The sequence below is a fragment of the Gadus chalcogrammus genome, chromosome 8 (genome assembly GCF_026213295.1).
Source record: "Gadus chalcogrammus isolate NIFS_2021 chromosome 8, NIFS_Gcha_1.0, whole genome shotgun sequence".
NCBI lineage: Eukaryota > Metazoa > Chordata > Actinopteri > Gadiformes > Gadidae > Gadus > Gadus chalcogrammus.
This window is the reverse complement of record NC_079419.1, coordinates 21,440,340-21,454,145: the sequence shown is the minus strand read 5'-3', so window position 1 is coordinate 21,454,145 and position 13,806 is coordinate 21,440,340. Positions and strand designations below refer to the sequence as shown.

General features: G+C 48.1%; 1 protein-coding gene across 1 annotated transcript in view; it reads right to left on the bottom strand.

The window, feature by feature from the left end:
- LOC130386929 (protein FAM110B-like) overlaps nt 1–13,490 on the bottom strand; it is a 33,455-nt gene extending 19,965 nt beyond the window's left edge. Inside the window, 1 exon segment of the mRNA XM_056595793.1 lies at nt 13,173–13,490. The gene's annotated coding sequence lies outside the window, so the exon portion shown is untranslated.
- Between the last annotated feature and the right edge of the window lie 316 nt (nt 13,491–13,806).

Here is a 13,806-nt window from a genome sequence, read left to right as displayed (position 1 = left end):
GCTGGGAGTTCACCGTCCCACCTGCCCATATGGACGGCACGCGCCTGGCCGCATAGTACTTGTAGTACTCAATTTCGCTTGGCATATTTTACATTTCACCTTATGATCTCCTATTTCTGCAAAGTATTTCAATACTTCGCTGCGCTTCGCTCTTCCGCCATCTCTTAACTTTTTTAATTCTGGCGTTGTGCACACGGCACGTCACGCGGCGCACATACATTTGATACACTTAATTTGCTTTATGCACTCTGCACGCCCACGTGGCAACACATCAAATTTATACATTTGCTTCAGAAAACTTAGTCGGTAGTCGGACTCCCGACCTTGGACGGGGATCACAGAGGAAGAGAGGGCGTAGCAACAGGAGTTGGTCGGAAGAGCCAAGGGGTTCTAGGCGCTGCCCTAGCGGTGTGGAAGCGGCCGGGGCAGGCGCCAGACCTGGAGGGAGAGCACAGCAGGGTGCAAGATCGACGGTGTTGGGGGTGCCTCCAAGCAGGGAGCCCAGCCAGCGCGGTGAGGCCAGCCACACGAAGGCTGGGGGAGAAGGGGCGGTAGCGACACTGAGGAAGGGGCTTTTCGGGGCCGGAGGGGGTCGGAAGAGTCTGCACGTAATGTAGTTCGACAAGGGCGGTGTAGGAGGAGGACGCTTGTCTAAGAGAACGGTGGTGGAGATCAGCTTCCCGTATAGAAAGCAGGTGTGCGAGCTGTGCGAGGATATGTTGGAAACAGCAGGGGTGTGTGAGTCACCTGCGGAAGGCGCACGGGATAAACAGAACGATCCTGTTGTGCGCCAGATGTGGAGTGTCGCGGAAGAGGAGACACGAGATGGCGTGTCATGCGGCAAAATGCATGAATGCAAGGAGAGCGCCGGAACTCGGGATACGATGCTCCATGTGCGAGCGGGCTTTCAAAACCAACAGGGGGTTATCGCTACACATGAGAGCGGCCCATATGGAAGAGTATGTGGCCCAGGCGGAGGTACGCAGGGAGAGGCAGCGGGACCAGGGTAAGAGCGGGAAGTGGCGGTTCTTCGGGGGTTGATGGGGGAAGGGGAAGAGAGAAGGGGCATTCTTGCTGAGGCAGGTGCACTGATCCCAGGGCGCACTAAGGAGCAAGTGAGAGGAAAGATCAGGTATATGGCGAAGCAGGGCCGAGCCCAGGCGGGGCCGAGCCAGGAAGAGGAGACCAGAGAGATGAAGTGGCATCTAATGGTGGGAAGGAGTGCGCCGTGCAATGCAGGTCTGAGCATTTTGCGAGAAGGCGTCAGGAGAGCGTTGGCTAGGTTGGAGGGAAGCGATATGGATGGGTCAGCGAGGAGGAGACTAGGAACATCCTAGACGATCTCGTCAGGAACGAGGGGAGCGTGCGGAGACCAGGGGCGTTGACGAGCAGGGGATGAACTTTGAGGACCAAGCGTTACACGGGACGCAGGGGCTCCAGCGGGAGGAGGCTGAACTTCCAGGACATTCAAGGAAGGTTCAGCAGGGAGAAGGGGAAGGTGGCGCGGTTGGTGTTGGACGGCAGTGACAGCGGGCTGTGTCCGATTAAGAGCAGTGAGGTAAGCAGGTATTTCAGAGGAAAATGAGAGTCGGAAGACCAGTTCAAGGGTCTAGGGGGGGGTTCAGCTGGACCCAGGCTTGCAATAATAAACATCTAGCAAAGGCCCATGAGCCCGGCCGACATACTTAAACTGAGGAAAATAATTAAGAGGGGCTCTGCGTTGGGTCCGGATGGTATTATGAAGGTGGGCCTGGTGAGGTGGGATCCGAAGGGAAATAAGCTGGCAAGGTTGTTCAACGGGTTCCTGGTGAACAAGAATATCCTGGAGGTGCTAAAGCACAACAGAACAACCCTCCTGGAGGCCTATCACAATTAGCTCAATGGTCCTTCGGCTGTTCTCTTCGATTCTGCATCGCAGATTGGCCAGCGCTTGTCCTACCAGCAACAGGCAGAAGGGGTTCAAGGAGGCACAAGGGTGCTCCGAGAACCTGCTGGTAATAGATGGGCTGCTGAGGAAGAGCAAGCAGAAAGGGACACCACTGGCAATGGTGTTCATTGATCTTGCCAAGGCATTCGATTCGGTATCGCATAAGCATATCCAATGGGTCCTCACAGAGAGGAAGGTAGACCTCATCGGGCACTGTTATCACGTTTGCAGCACCCGAGTACGGACAGGCAGGGGGTTCACCCCAGAGACCGGGATGAAGATCGGAGTAAAGCAGGGAGATCCCCTTTCGCCCCTACTATTCAATCTGGCTATCGACCCGCTGCTTGGGGCGCTAGAGGGTCTGGGAAGGGGCTTCAGATATGGGGAGGAGAACATAACGGTAATAGCCTACGCAGATGACTTGGTGTTGCTCAGCGACTCTTGGAGCGGAATGGCGAGGAACATTGGTATCCTGGAGGCGTTTTACGAGCTCTCGGGCTTGAGGGTAAACCCGGCAAAATGTCAAGGTTTCCTCATCGCAAAAGGGAAAAGAACAGTAGGAGGGATCAATGACTGCCCGGAGTGGAAGTTGTGCGGAGAAGGAATAAGTATGGTTGCGGCGGGGGAGTACATAAAGTACCTGGGTGTGGAGATTAGCCCGTGGAAGGGAATAAAACAGCCTGACCTGCTGACCGAAGTGCTGGCCATGGTGGCGTCGATCGCGGATGCACCGCTGAAGCCAACACAGAAGGTGGAGGTGCTGTGTGAATATGCGGTGCCAAGGCTGATGTATAAAGCGGTGCACTGCTCGGCAAAACAGACAAATTTGCGTAGTGCGGATATGGAGATAAGGAGGACGATCAAGCGATGGTTGCACCTGAGCCCTGGTACAACGAACGGGATATTGTATAGCAGGAAGGCGGACGGAGGTCTAGCTGTACCATGTCTTAGCAAGGCAGTGCCGGTGGCCATCGCAAGGAGAATCTCAACGCTATACCATTCGAACGACCAAACCACAAAGGGGTTGGCGAAATATGTAATGACTCCCCGGGAGTTCATCAAACAATGGAAGGCCGCGGGTGGATCCAGGGAGAGCGTGCAGAGGGCACGGGAAGACCTGTTGGACCCGGAACAAATTTAATTTGTGGGGCCTGAACCATGGAGAGATATGGAGTTCAAGAGGTGGACAAGGATGGGACCACAAGGGTTTGGAGTAAGCCTGCTCAAAGGTGATAAGATAAGCAAATCGTGGCTATCTATCGAAGGAAGGAGATTCTGGAAACAGGCGTATATCATTCGAGCATGGCAGATGAGGGCAAATGTACTTTACATTTAACCCCTCCCGTGTAGGGCGTGCGGTACGCAACCAGAAACAAGCTCGCACATACTGGGCGGGTGTGCTGAGACAAAGCTGAACAGGATGAACAGGCATAACCATGTGCGCATTGTTGGCGGCAGTTGGGGAACGGAAAGGATGGCGGATGATGCGGGAAAAGCACATCACCATGAGTACAGGGAGAATGGGAGTGCCGGACTTGGAGTTCGTGAAAGGGCCCGACCTATTGGTGGTGGACGTGACGGTTCGGTTTGATGGAAGGGAGGAGAAGGCGGTGTAGGCGTGGGAGGAGAAGGCGAGGAAATACAGGCCTGTTTTGGGAGCATTGGCTCTGGAATTTCCAGGGATCCAGAACACGTCGTCCCATGGAATGGTTATGGGCGTCAGAGGTAAGTGGCTGCGCACTAACAACAAAATATTGGAGCGCCTGGGTATGTCGAAGAAGGGAACGATGCAGGTGGTGGAGGAGGACGCCTCGCTAGAAGAACGGTGGTGGAGATCAGCTTCCCGTATAAAGGGCAGGCGTGTGAGTTATGCGAGGATAGGCTGGAAACAGCAGGGAGTTGTGTGAACCACCTAAGGAGGGCGCACAGGATAAATAAAACTATCCTGTTGTGCGCCAGGTGTGGAGTGTCACGAAGGGGAAGACACGAAATGGCATGTCATGTGGCAAAGTGCATGAACACCAGAAGGGCGCCAGAGAGGGGAATACGATGCTCCATTTGCGAGCGAGCGTTCAAGACCAACAGGGGGTTGTCGCTGCACATGAGGGCTGCCCATATGGAGGAATATGTGGCACAGGCAGAAGTACGCAGTGAGAAACAGCAGGACGAGAGTAAAAAAGGGAAGTGATCTGAGGTAGAAGTGGCGGTTCTTCGGGGGTTGATGGGGGAAGGAGAAGAGAGAAGGGGCATCCTCGCCGAAGCATGTGTACTGATCCCAGGGCCACGAAGGAGCAGGTGAGGGGCAAAATCAGGTACATGGCGAGGCAGGGTCGAGCCCAGGCTGGGCCGAGCCAAGAAGAGGAAACCAGGGAGATGAAGCAGCATCTCATGGTTGAAAGGAGTGTGCCGTGCAATGCGGGACCGAGCACAGTACGAGCAGGCATCAAAAGAGCGCTGGCTAGGGCGAAGGGAAGTGATAGGGAGTGGTTGACCCTCACTCCAGACGAAGTGGAGACTGGGAACATCCTGGACCCGATTCGTCAGCAGGATGAGGGCAATGGTGGGGAGGCCAAGGACGTTAACTAAGAGGGACAAGCGTAAGGAATAAGCGTTTCACGGGACGCTAGTGCCCTCCAGCGGGATGAAGAGGGAACTTTGAGTAATGCAAAGAAGTTTCCAACAAGGAAAAAAGGGAAGGGGCGGCGAGATGTGGTGGTTGGACTGGAGGCGACAGTGGGCTGTGGTCCAATTAAGAGCAAGTGGTGGTAAACCAGGGTACTTTAAGGAAAGTGGGGTCCGGTTGACCAGTTCAGAGGTCTAGGGGGTTCGGCTTCGACACAGACGGGCGATAATAAACTGCTGGCGAGGCCCATCACCCCGTCCGACACAATGACAAACGAAGAAGAAAGGAATTAAGACAGGCGGCCGGCACGGGCGTCCGGATGGAATCACTAGGGGGCCTTGGTACGTGTTAGGGAATCCGAAAGGGAAGGAAGCTGGCGAGGTTGTAAACGGGTTCCTGGTGAATATGAATATCCCGGAGGGCGCTGAAGCGCAACAGTACAACCCTCTTACCGAAGTCGAAGGACCCTACGGAGAGGAAATCCCCATCCAACTGGAGGCCAATCACAATTGGCTCGATGGTACTGCGGCTGTTCTCGATTCTGCATCGCAGATTGGCCAGCGCGTGTCCCACCAGCAATAGGCAAAAAGGGTTCAAGGAGGCACAAGGGTGCTCCGAGAACCTGCTGGTGATAGATGGGCTGCTGAGGAAGAGCAAGCAGAAGGGGACACCATTGGCAGTAATCTCACAAACATATCCAATGGGTCCTCACGGAGAGGAAGGTAGACCCCGCGGTGGTGGGACTCACCGGGGACTGCTATCACGGGCTTGCAGCACCCGGGTAAGGACAGGAAGGGGGTTCACACCGGAGATCGGGATGAAAATAGGGGTGAAGCAGGGAGATCCCCCTCTCGCCCCTACTATCCAGCTCGCCATTGATCCGCTGTTGGGGGCGCTTGTAGGGCACTGGAAGGGGATTCAAATATGGGGAGGAGAGTATAGCGGCTAATAGGTACGCAGACGAATTGGTGCTGCTCAGCGACTCATGGAGCGGGAATGGCAAGGAATATTGGTATCCTTGAGGCGTTTGCGAGCTCTCAGGCCTGAAGGTTAACCCAGCAAATGTCAAGGGTCCTCATTGCAAAAAGGGAACAGAACGGCAGGAGGGAATTATGAATGCCCGGAATGGAGGTCATGCGGGTGAAGGACTAAGCATGGTGGCGGGCGGGGAGAGTACCATAAGTACTTGGGGTTAGAGGATATGCCCGTGGGAAAGGAATAAAACAGCCCGACCTGGGGGCCGAAGTACTGGCTATGGTGGCGTCGATCGCGGATGCACCGCTTGATGAAACCAACAGAGGGTGAGGTGTTGCGGGAGACTGGAAGAAGGGTAGGGAGGTACGGGACATTAAGGAGGGGGAAGGGAGGGGGGGAAGGACCGAGGGCGGGGAGGAAGTGAGGGGGGGGGTGGGGGGCTGGAAAATCCATCGTGAGGGGCAAGTGACAGACATGTTGTGAACAGTGCTTATTCGATCCCAGCTGTTCTAGCCGGCTGGTAAAGTGTGTGCAGGCGGAAATGACTAGGGACCTGGGGCTGTGTGGAGGGGGTGAAGCCTCGGGGCTCTGTCAGTCTCTCTTACTGCTCAGTAGCGGATCAATGGATAATCCTGCCCCTGGTCATTCGAAAACCTGACACATTCCCGAGTCTGTATCCCTGGTTATGTACTAAAGGGGCCCGGTTATCGTTTCTCCGAATGTTCTACGACCCGTCACGCTCCCTGACTTGCCGGAGAAGGGGGCAGGGGGCAAAGATTATTGCAACGAGGCGGGCATGTGGTTGAGGTCTAACAGCTGTCCTGGAGTAGTCTCGATGGTCTAGAGTAGTCTCGATGTTAGACGATGCTGAATGCAACAGTCCACTAGCAAAAGCGGAGGGGGGCGGTTGAAGCATAACGGTTCTCGTCCACGTATATCACGTCACCAGGTGTTGGGCGTAACGCGTTGCCAAAAGTAACGCGTTACCGTAATATATTACATTTAGGCAGTAACGGAGGTAATAACGCATTACTAACTATTTCGGTAATATTATTACAAGGTTACTGGAGTCCGGTAACGCGTCTCAGTCATGGAGCATAATAAAGGATGGACCCCGGACTGGAAAGTGGCCGGCCATTCCTTTCAATAACAAACTGCTCAGTGGCGCAGGGTACATACCAGGAGCCCGATTTGCTTCGCGTTATGGGGCCAAGACACAGTGGGCTAGTCCGTGACATACCGGATGCAGAATATAGAACGCATGCGTGCCCATCCCCCCACTCCGGTCCACAACAATATAAAATGATTACCGTAATGCACCTGTCTTTGTCTTGGATTCTTTGAATAAATGGATCAATAACATGATGCATCACATGATCGCAAGCAGAGGACCGTGAGAGTTATTGAGCAGCAGTGATTGAACCAGTCCAAAAAGCGGACACGTTAACGGAGCACTGAACTAGGCCCTCTCGGATTGCCATTTGTTTCACGACTCCTTTCAGCTGCACACCCCTCTTCCCCAGCGAGGATAACGGCTAATAAAACGCTTGAGGTGGCGTTTTGAGGACATGGCATGAAGTAATTATTAGCCTTTGATTGATATCCAGACATTTTTTGCGGAGACACATTCCGTTACCCACTTGTATTGGAAGTGAACGGAGATATCTACTTCTGGGCCCATGATTTGAGGGACCCGTCCACAGCCCGCTTAAACAGCTGCAATACCAGGCTTGGCCGCTGAGCACTGGTGGATTGCGGAAGTATGCAGTGTTCCTGGGGGCTTGGTTACAATCCGAGCCACACAAACTCCAGCCCTTGTTTGGCGGTATATTTTGTCTATTAAGACTTTGTTGTTGGTCCTAACCAAAACATTAATAGGCTCTAAGCATAGTTAAAGTCTCTGTGGGACTGAAATGTTGAATGTGTTTCATTATTTATGCTGTTCTCATGCTCTTTTTTATACTGCTATTTACTGCTATTTCAGGGCAGGATATATGCTCAGGTTCTAAAATACTTACAAAACATGCCCTGTCTGGTGGCTGTTAGACGTCATTCTTGAAGTGCACTTTTATTTTATTATTGAAATAGTATAAACTATTAACATGTTTGATTTCATGGGAATCCAACTTTTTTGCTAAATGTTTGTGTGGCTGCACTTTGTAACTCAGGAGCTAATAAATGAGGCATAGAAAAAGAGTTTGTGTCTTGTTGTGTAAAGGTTTTGGTTGTTTAATTATTCTATATCATAACATTATTGTAATTCAGCTATTCATGGTACACAGTACACACTACATGCAGATGCAATATAGACCTCATTAGACTTTAATGTTTTGCCCCCCCCCATCCGCCTTGTCCTGAATGTTGATTTTGGTGAAAAGTAATAAGTAACTTATTACTTATTACTCTACACAGAAGGCAATATTGGAAAGAAACTTATTACTTTCAAATGCAAGTAACTAGTACTATGAAATATATTACAATTTGGAAGTAACTTGCCCCACACTGCCCGTCACCCGCATCGACTAGTCAGAACTGAGATGCGGTCGACATGCCCGGTGTGGGAGACGCGCAGGATTAGGTTGTCGAACATACTGCCAGCTCCGAGGTGTCGGGGCACGAAGTGTTGCTCCCGCCGGATATTGAATCGTGTGTTCATTCCGATCGTAAATAGCCAAATGCGTCGTCATCTAATTAGTGACGCCTATGAATGGATGAACGAGATTCCCACTGTCCCTACCTACTATCCAGCAAAACCACAGCCAAGGGAACGGGCTTGGCAGAATCAGCGGGGAAAGAAGACCCTGTTGATCTTGACTCTAGTCTGGTACTGTGAAGAGACATGAGAGGTGTAGAATAAGTGGGAATATTAAAAGTAGAATATCTTAAAAGTATAAAATATTAAAAAATTCTGAAAAGATATGCGCGATTCCAAGCTATTCTGAATATTTTAAAATTTGAATGGAATCTCTGGATGAAAAATTGAGGAAGGAGATAGGTCCCAAAGTTTGTAGAGAATAAGAAAGAAAGAAAGAATAAAACTTAAAACTTATGAAGAACAATAGTTGAGGGCTGCATGCAGCACTCACCTAATAATGAACATTAACTTCGCTCCCAATGTGCAAATAGTTTTCAATGTCAGAACTTGAACCTAGGGAAGTCAACGGCCGTGCCCGTACCCAGCCGATGCTCTGCTCCGTCTCCTCTCTTAGGGGGAGACCGAGCTCTACACCTGTTGGAAATGCAGTCCTGCCGTCAATCTCCATCATCCATCCTGCCCTTCTTAAACCCCGGTTCTTCACCCCTCACGGCAGATTTTTGTTTCAACCATAGTGGTAGATAACCATTAGTCGGCATTAGTGAATATTGTATTTCTAAATAGATTTTGTGCTTCGATGTTCCCTCCAGTACCTGCCTGCAATCCACCCAGTGTGCTCATCTTCCTGCCTACCTGCCAGTAGCCCTGCCTGCCTTTCATCCATCTTTCCATCTCCTGTTTATTCCCTACTGCCCACATCCTCCCTACAATAAACCTGTTTAATTCAACCTCCGTGTCTGCGTCTACCCTTCGATTCCCCATTCGATAACCCACCACCTCGCTAACCACTAGGGTGTGACAATATTTTTGTGCCACGAAATATCACGATATTAAAACGTGATGAAATGCGTTGAGGTGAAAAAAATTAATCACGATATATATATATATATATTTTTTGCAGACTTTATTTATGGAAACAAGTTTGCACTTACCCTAACCCTAAAGATTATAGACTAATGCCGTTTTTCCACCGACAGTACCAGCTGAACTCGCCACGAATTAGCGCGGCACAACTTTGTTTGGTTCCAGGCACGTCGTGTTTCCATTTTAAAAAAGTATGCATGCGCGAAACTGCGCATGCTTATCCATGAGACACATAAACAAACAGGGCTACACACAGGAGCATCTCCACCTCTGTCACAGTCCACACGGCGTGTTCTTGAGCGCTGATCTGCGGTGTTCAATAATCAATCACTATGTTGACTGAACACTGATGCTAGTATTTAAAGATGCCGGTGTTTGTACCGAAAATGGAATCCCGGTCTGAAATCGCACCCACTCTCCGCTTGAACGCGCTCTCTTATTTCGTCCATGCTCATTAGGATCACATCATTTATACATGTATGACTTGTCAACTATTACATATTTTAGTGCCCTCGTAGTTCATTATCGTGAATGGGAAATCTTATGTTGTGGGTCGCCTATAAAATCTTGCATTTCTTCTTGTGATGACATGATATAACTACTGCTATAAACTATGAACCCTCTTTTCGTCAGAAGAAGAAATCTTACATATCGCTTTCTACGATAAGTGTCTCATCGCGGAGAGGGGCTGCAATTTCAGGCAGGGATTCCATTTTCGGCAGAACATCTGGTATCGGTCGTCAGTCTCGGACATCGCGCTCGTCCAGGGCTTAACTTTCTGGCCAATCAGTGGCCAGCAGCCTGTTAACATCACACAAAAGTACCGGTCCAGCTCTCATGGAACCTCGACAGAGGCGAGACTAAAAAAAGGCGGGCCAAGTCGAGGCTAGTTGAGCTAGTACTGTCGGTGGAAAAGCAGCATAAGAAAAACTTTTGTTTAATGCCATTTATGACAAGATGATTAGTACGTACCATGTTTCTTGTTTACAATTTCATAAGAAATGGAAATATAGGGCCAACAGCATTGTTTTGCATATTTTGTGTCTTTAAAATCAACGACAATATTTTTTCAGTCATACATTTTCTTCATTCAAGTTGTTAAAAAGTATCGTTACAATATCGAATCCTGAACCCAATATCGTGTATCATATCAAATCGTGAGATGAGTGAATCGTCACACCCCTACTAACCGCCGTGAATATTTTGGACCAGTTACGCATGTTGGTCTATAACAGTCTAAGAGGTAAAAATGAAGTGCGCTGAACGAAACTTTCCTCAAGAAAGGCAACAAAGTCAAATCTAACTTGTGTGATGCTTCTCTTCAGTTTAGTAGTAGTGCTAGCAATATGCTGTACTACATTAAGAACAAGCACCCCCAGTGCTTTTGGTACAGCCAATGTGGTACCGCATATTCCATGTCTGAGGATGGCTCACAACCAAAGGTCACGTTGCTGCTAGCCGGGGGAGAGGGGTGTAGCGTGCACCAGTCTGAGGCCGTCACAAAGCCGGTGTGCCGAATGATTGAGACCGACATGCTGTCAAACAGTAGGCCTTATTACACTGCCAAGCCGGTTCGGTCGCGGCAATTTCACTGCATTGCCTGTGTAAAACCGAGGGGGTGAAATCCCCAGGCGTCACGGAGCGGGCTTTCTAGATTCAATGGAGAAGTTGGGGCTACGCACGGAGAGTAGATCTCTTTAGAATAATTTGCATTCTATAGATGTTTTTATTTTTTTATGATTCAAGAGACTCGCATGCAAGAATGAGTATACATCTGAGTGTAAGTGTAGGCAACAAACTCAATAAACTATTTACAAGTGAGAAAACGCTACATATTCTTTATTTTGCTGACCACTTTTTTTTTATCCCGACAAAAGCCTCGTAAGGAAAGTTCCTCAGCGTCTTTCTCAGCAGCTTGTGGATTTCACTGTCTCTCCAGTTTAGAACTTCTCATGTTGATTTCGCTGCGTTTTTCTCTGTCTAGACAACGCAGCAACACCTCTACCCAAGTCCCGCCCCTGGAACCGCGGAGCCGGCTATTCGCATTTACATCAGAATGAAACCACCAATGTAGGGTCCAGGAGGGTAAATTGGGGTGCTAGCTCAAGACGGCAATTTACCACGGGCAGTGTAATCGCCACTGATTTCGAGGAACAATTAGATCTCGATTCAAAAGGTCTGTCTCCGTTTCTAAGTTGTTTTGTTCTTGTTACGGGTGTGTCGTGTTCTGAATGCACTGATGAGGGTGTGTTTTTGTCTTTCCTATGTCCCATCCATTTAGGTTGAAATATGTCTTTATGATGGGAAGGCCATTTTACAATGATGCGAAATAAAGAAATGATCGATAATTCCCCCCAAATGCATTGAAGCTAAAGTCATCCACAAAGTACAGTACATATATTTGTGTTAAAATGTAGGGAGTAAAGGTAAAAAGTTGTTGGAAGAATAAAAACTAAAAAAGTATTGCTGTATTTCCCACCTCTGAGTACAATTCAACCAAATACTAAACTTTTTATGGACACCTGTTGGGTAGAATGCAACAGCAATGCAACGAAAGAGAGTCCTAAATTTGATACAAACCAAGGCATAGCCCTATTAGCCTCCATATATACAATTTAAAAGTATAATTTGACCACCATGAACAATTACCCTTTTATACTAACTTCTAGACTAACTAGATTATGGGGCTAATCTGAATCTGATTAGATCCCATCATTTGATTTCATTGCCATAGCAATCTTGTTGAATATCTGTCAGGCTTGATTTTTCCAGTTCACTCAGTCAACTATGTTCTATCCAAATAAACATGTTGCTGTGCTTATCGGGGATTGAGGCTTGACATATTTGCATCCAAGAAGAACTCCCAAGGAGGTTGACCTTTACATACTTCGACAACCCGGATTTAAAACCAATTTTAAAACATATTTCATTCCTAAGAATACCACTTTAAATAACATACAACTCAAATATACATATTTGCATTAATCTATATTGATGCATGAACTGTCGGTAGTATTAACTGTTAGGCCTACATAATCTAACAGGAGCACTGGTGATGATAATGTCAACATTACAATTGAGCCTAGCCACCTAGATACTGTTTTATCATCAGTTGTTTACCTGAAGTGAACCCATGTGCATCTGTCAATCGATCTGTGTGTTATCTTACTGTAGAGCAAGTCAAGCAATGGAATGATAATGCATCCGTTTTTCATTTAAAGATTAATCACAGTATAAAAAGAAAAGTATAATAGTAGTGATAGGCCTATACTTCGACCAGGACTATTTTGATTTAGCTGGTATTGCGTGATAAATGATGCCAGCGAGAGAGAAACAAAACGTCATTGGTCTTGTGAATTCAAATTTTTTGCAAAACAAGGTGAATAACCACCCAAATATGGCTGTAAATCACTAACAAACTAGGAATGACAATACAAAACCCCTAGAAGGGGTTGCATCCTAAAGTCATAATAAATGACGTCCTCAAGCGAGACTGAGTGCAACCAATACATATTTAATACACTATATCCAGGTAAATATCTAATGCAATATGTGTCCGCATCTCAATGTGTATGTACGTGTGTGCACTGCTGGTGGTGCAAAGGGATCAAAAAGCCCCACAAATAAAATAAAACCACAACACGAATTGCCAATGTCTGAGCTCTGTAGCATGGCGGTCCTACCTGTACCATGACGTCTACTGTATTTTGCAACAGGAGAAAGATGCCTCTCAGTATCGATATGATACTTGTGCAGATCACATTGTGTGCCGTGCATGGGAACAGTTAATTATTGCAAAATGTGGCTCATGTGACAATATATCCCAACAATAGCCATGGTGTCGACATGGAGGCATTACAACGAGGAGAAAGGTACACATCGTTCATGTGCAGTCATCGACGAATGACGCCCAGTTATTCCTCAAATGACGACAGCCAGTCCTCTAAAATAATTTCAGATCTGCTTACCTTGGTACCCTGGAACTGAAAACAAAGGAGGATGCTGCGGTATCTTCTCGGCCCTGATCATCTTACTCCAGACCAGTTAACGGTAAAGCCGCTCTGCAATGCACAGGAATAGACTTTAGCACAATGTTGCCAGATTGGGCGAGAAATCGGTCCCAATATGGCAACACTGGCTGCAGCGCGCTTCAGCCAGTGTTGCCAGATTGATCGGAAAATCAGGCTCAATCTGGCAACACTACTTGAGCAACACAAATAAGGGGACGGAGAACATCTTTACTGTACCGACAGGCGACAGCGATATTGTTTCACTTCTTATGACAAATGTACTTATTGTGACTCGCATTGGATAAAAGCGTCTGCTAAATATCCCAAATGTAAACCAGTGAGTGATTCCCTACGACGGTCAATGCAGGGGTCCGTTCTGTCTTAAAGGGCTAGTTCTGTCTGAAAGGGCCAGTGTTTCATTCCCCGCACAGATGGGCTGAATACAGGCGAAATCGTCTCGTCGTACCAATCAGCTTTGGTATAGAAGCAAATTATTGCTCTAATTTTTTTTAATTTTAAAAGCTAATGAACTCTGTATATGAGAATGTTAACCCCTTGAAATTTAAATATTATACCTTTTAAATGAACCAGG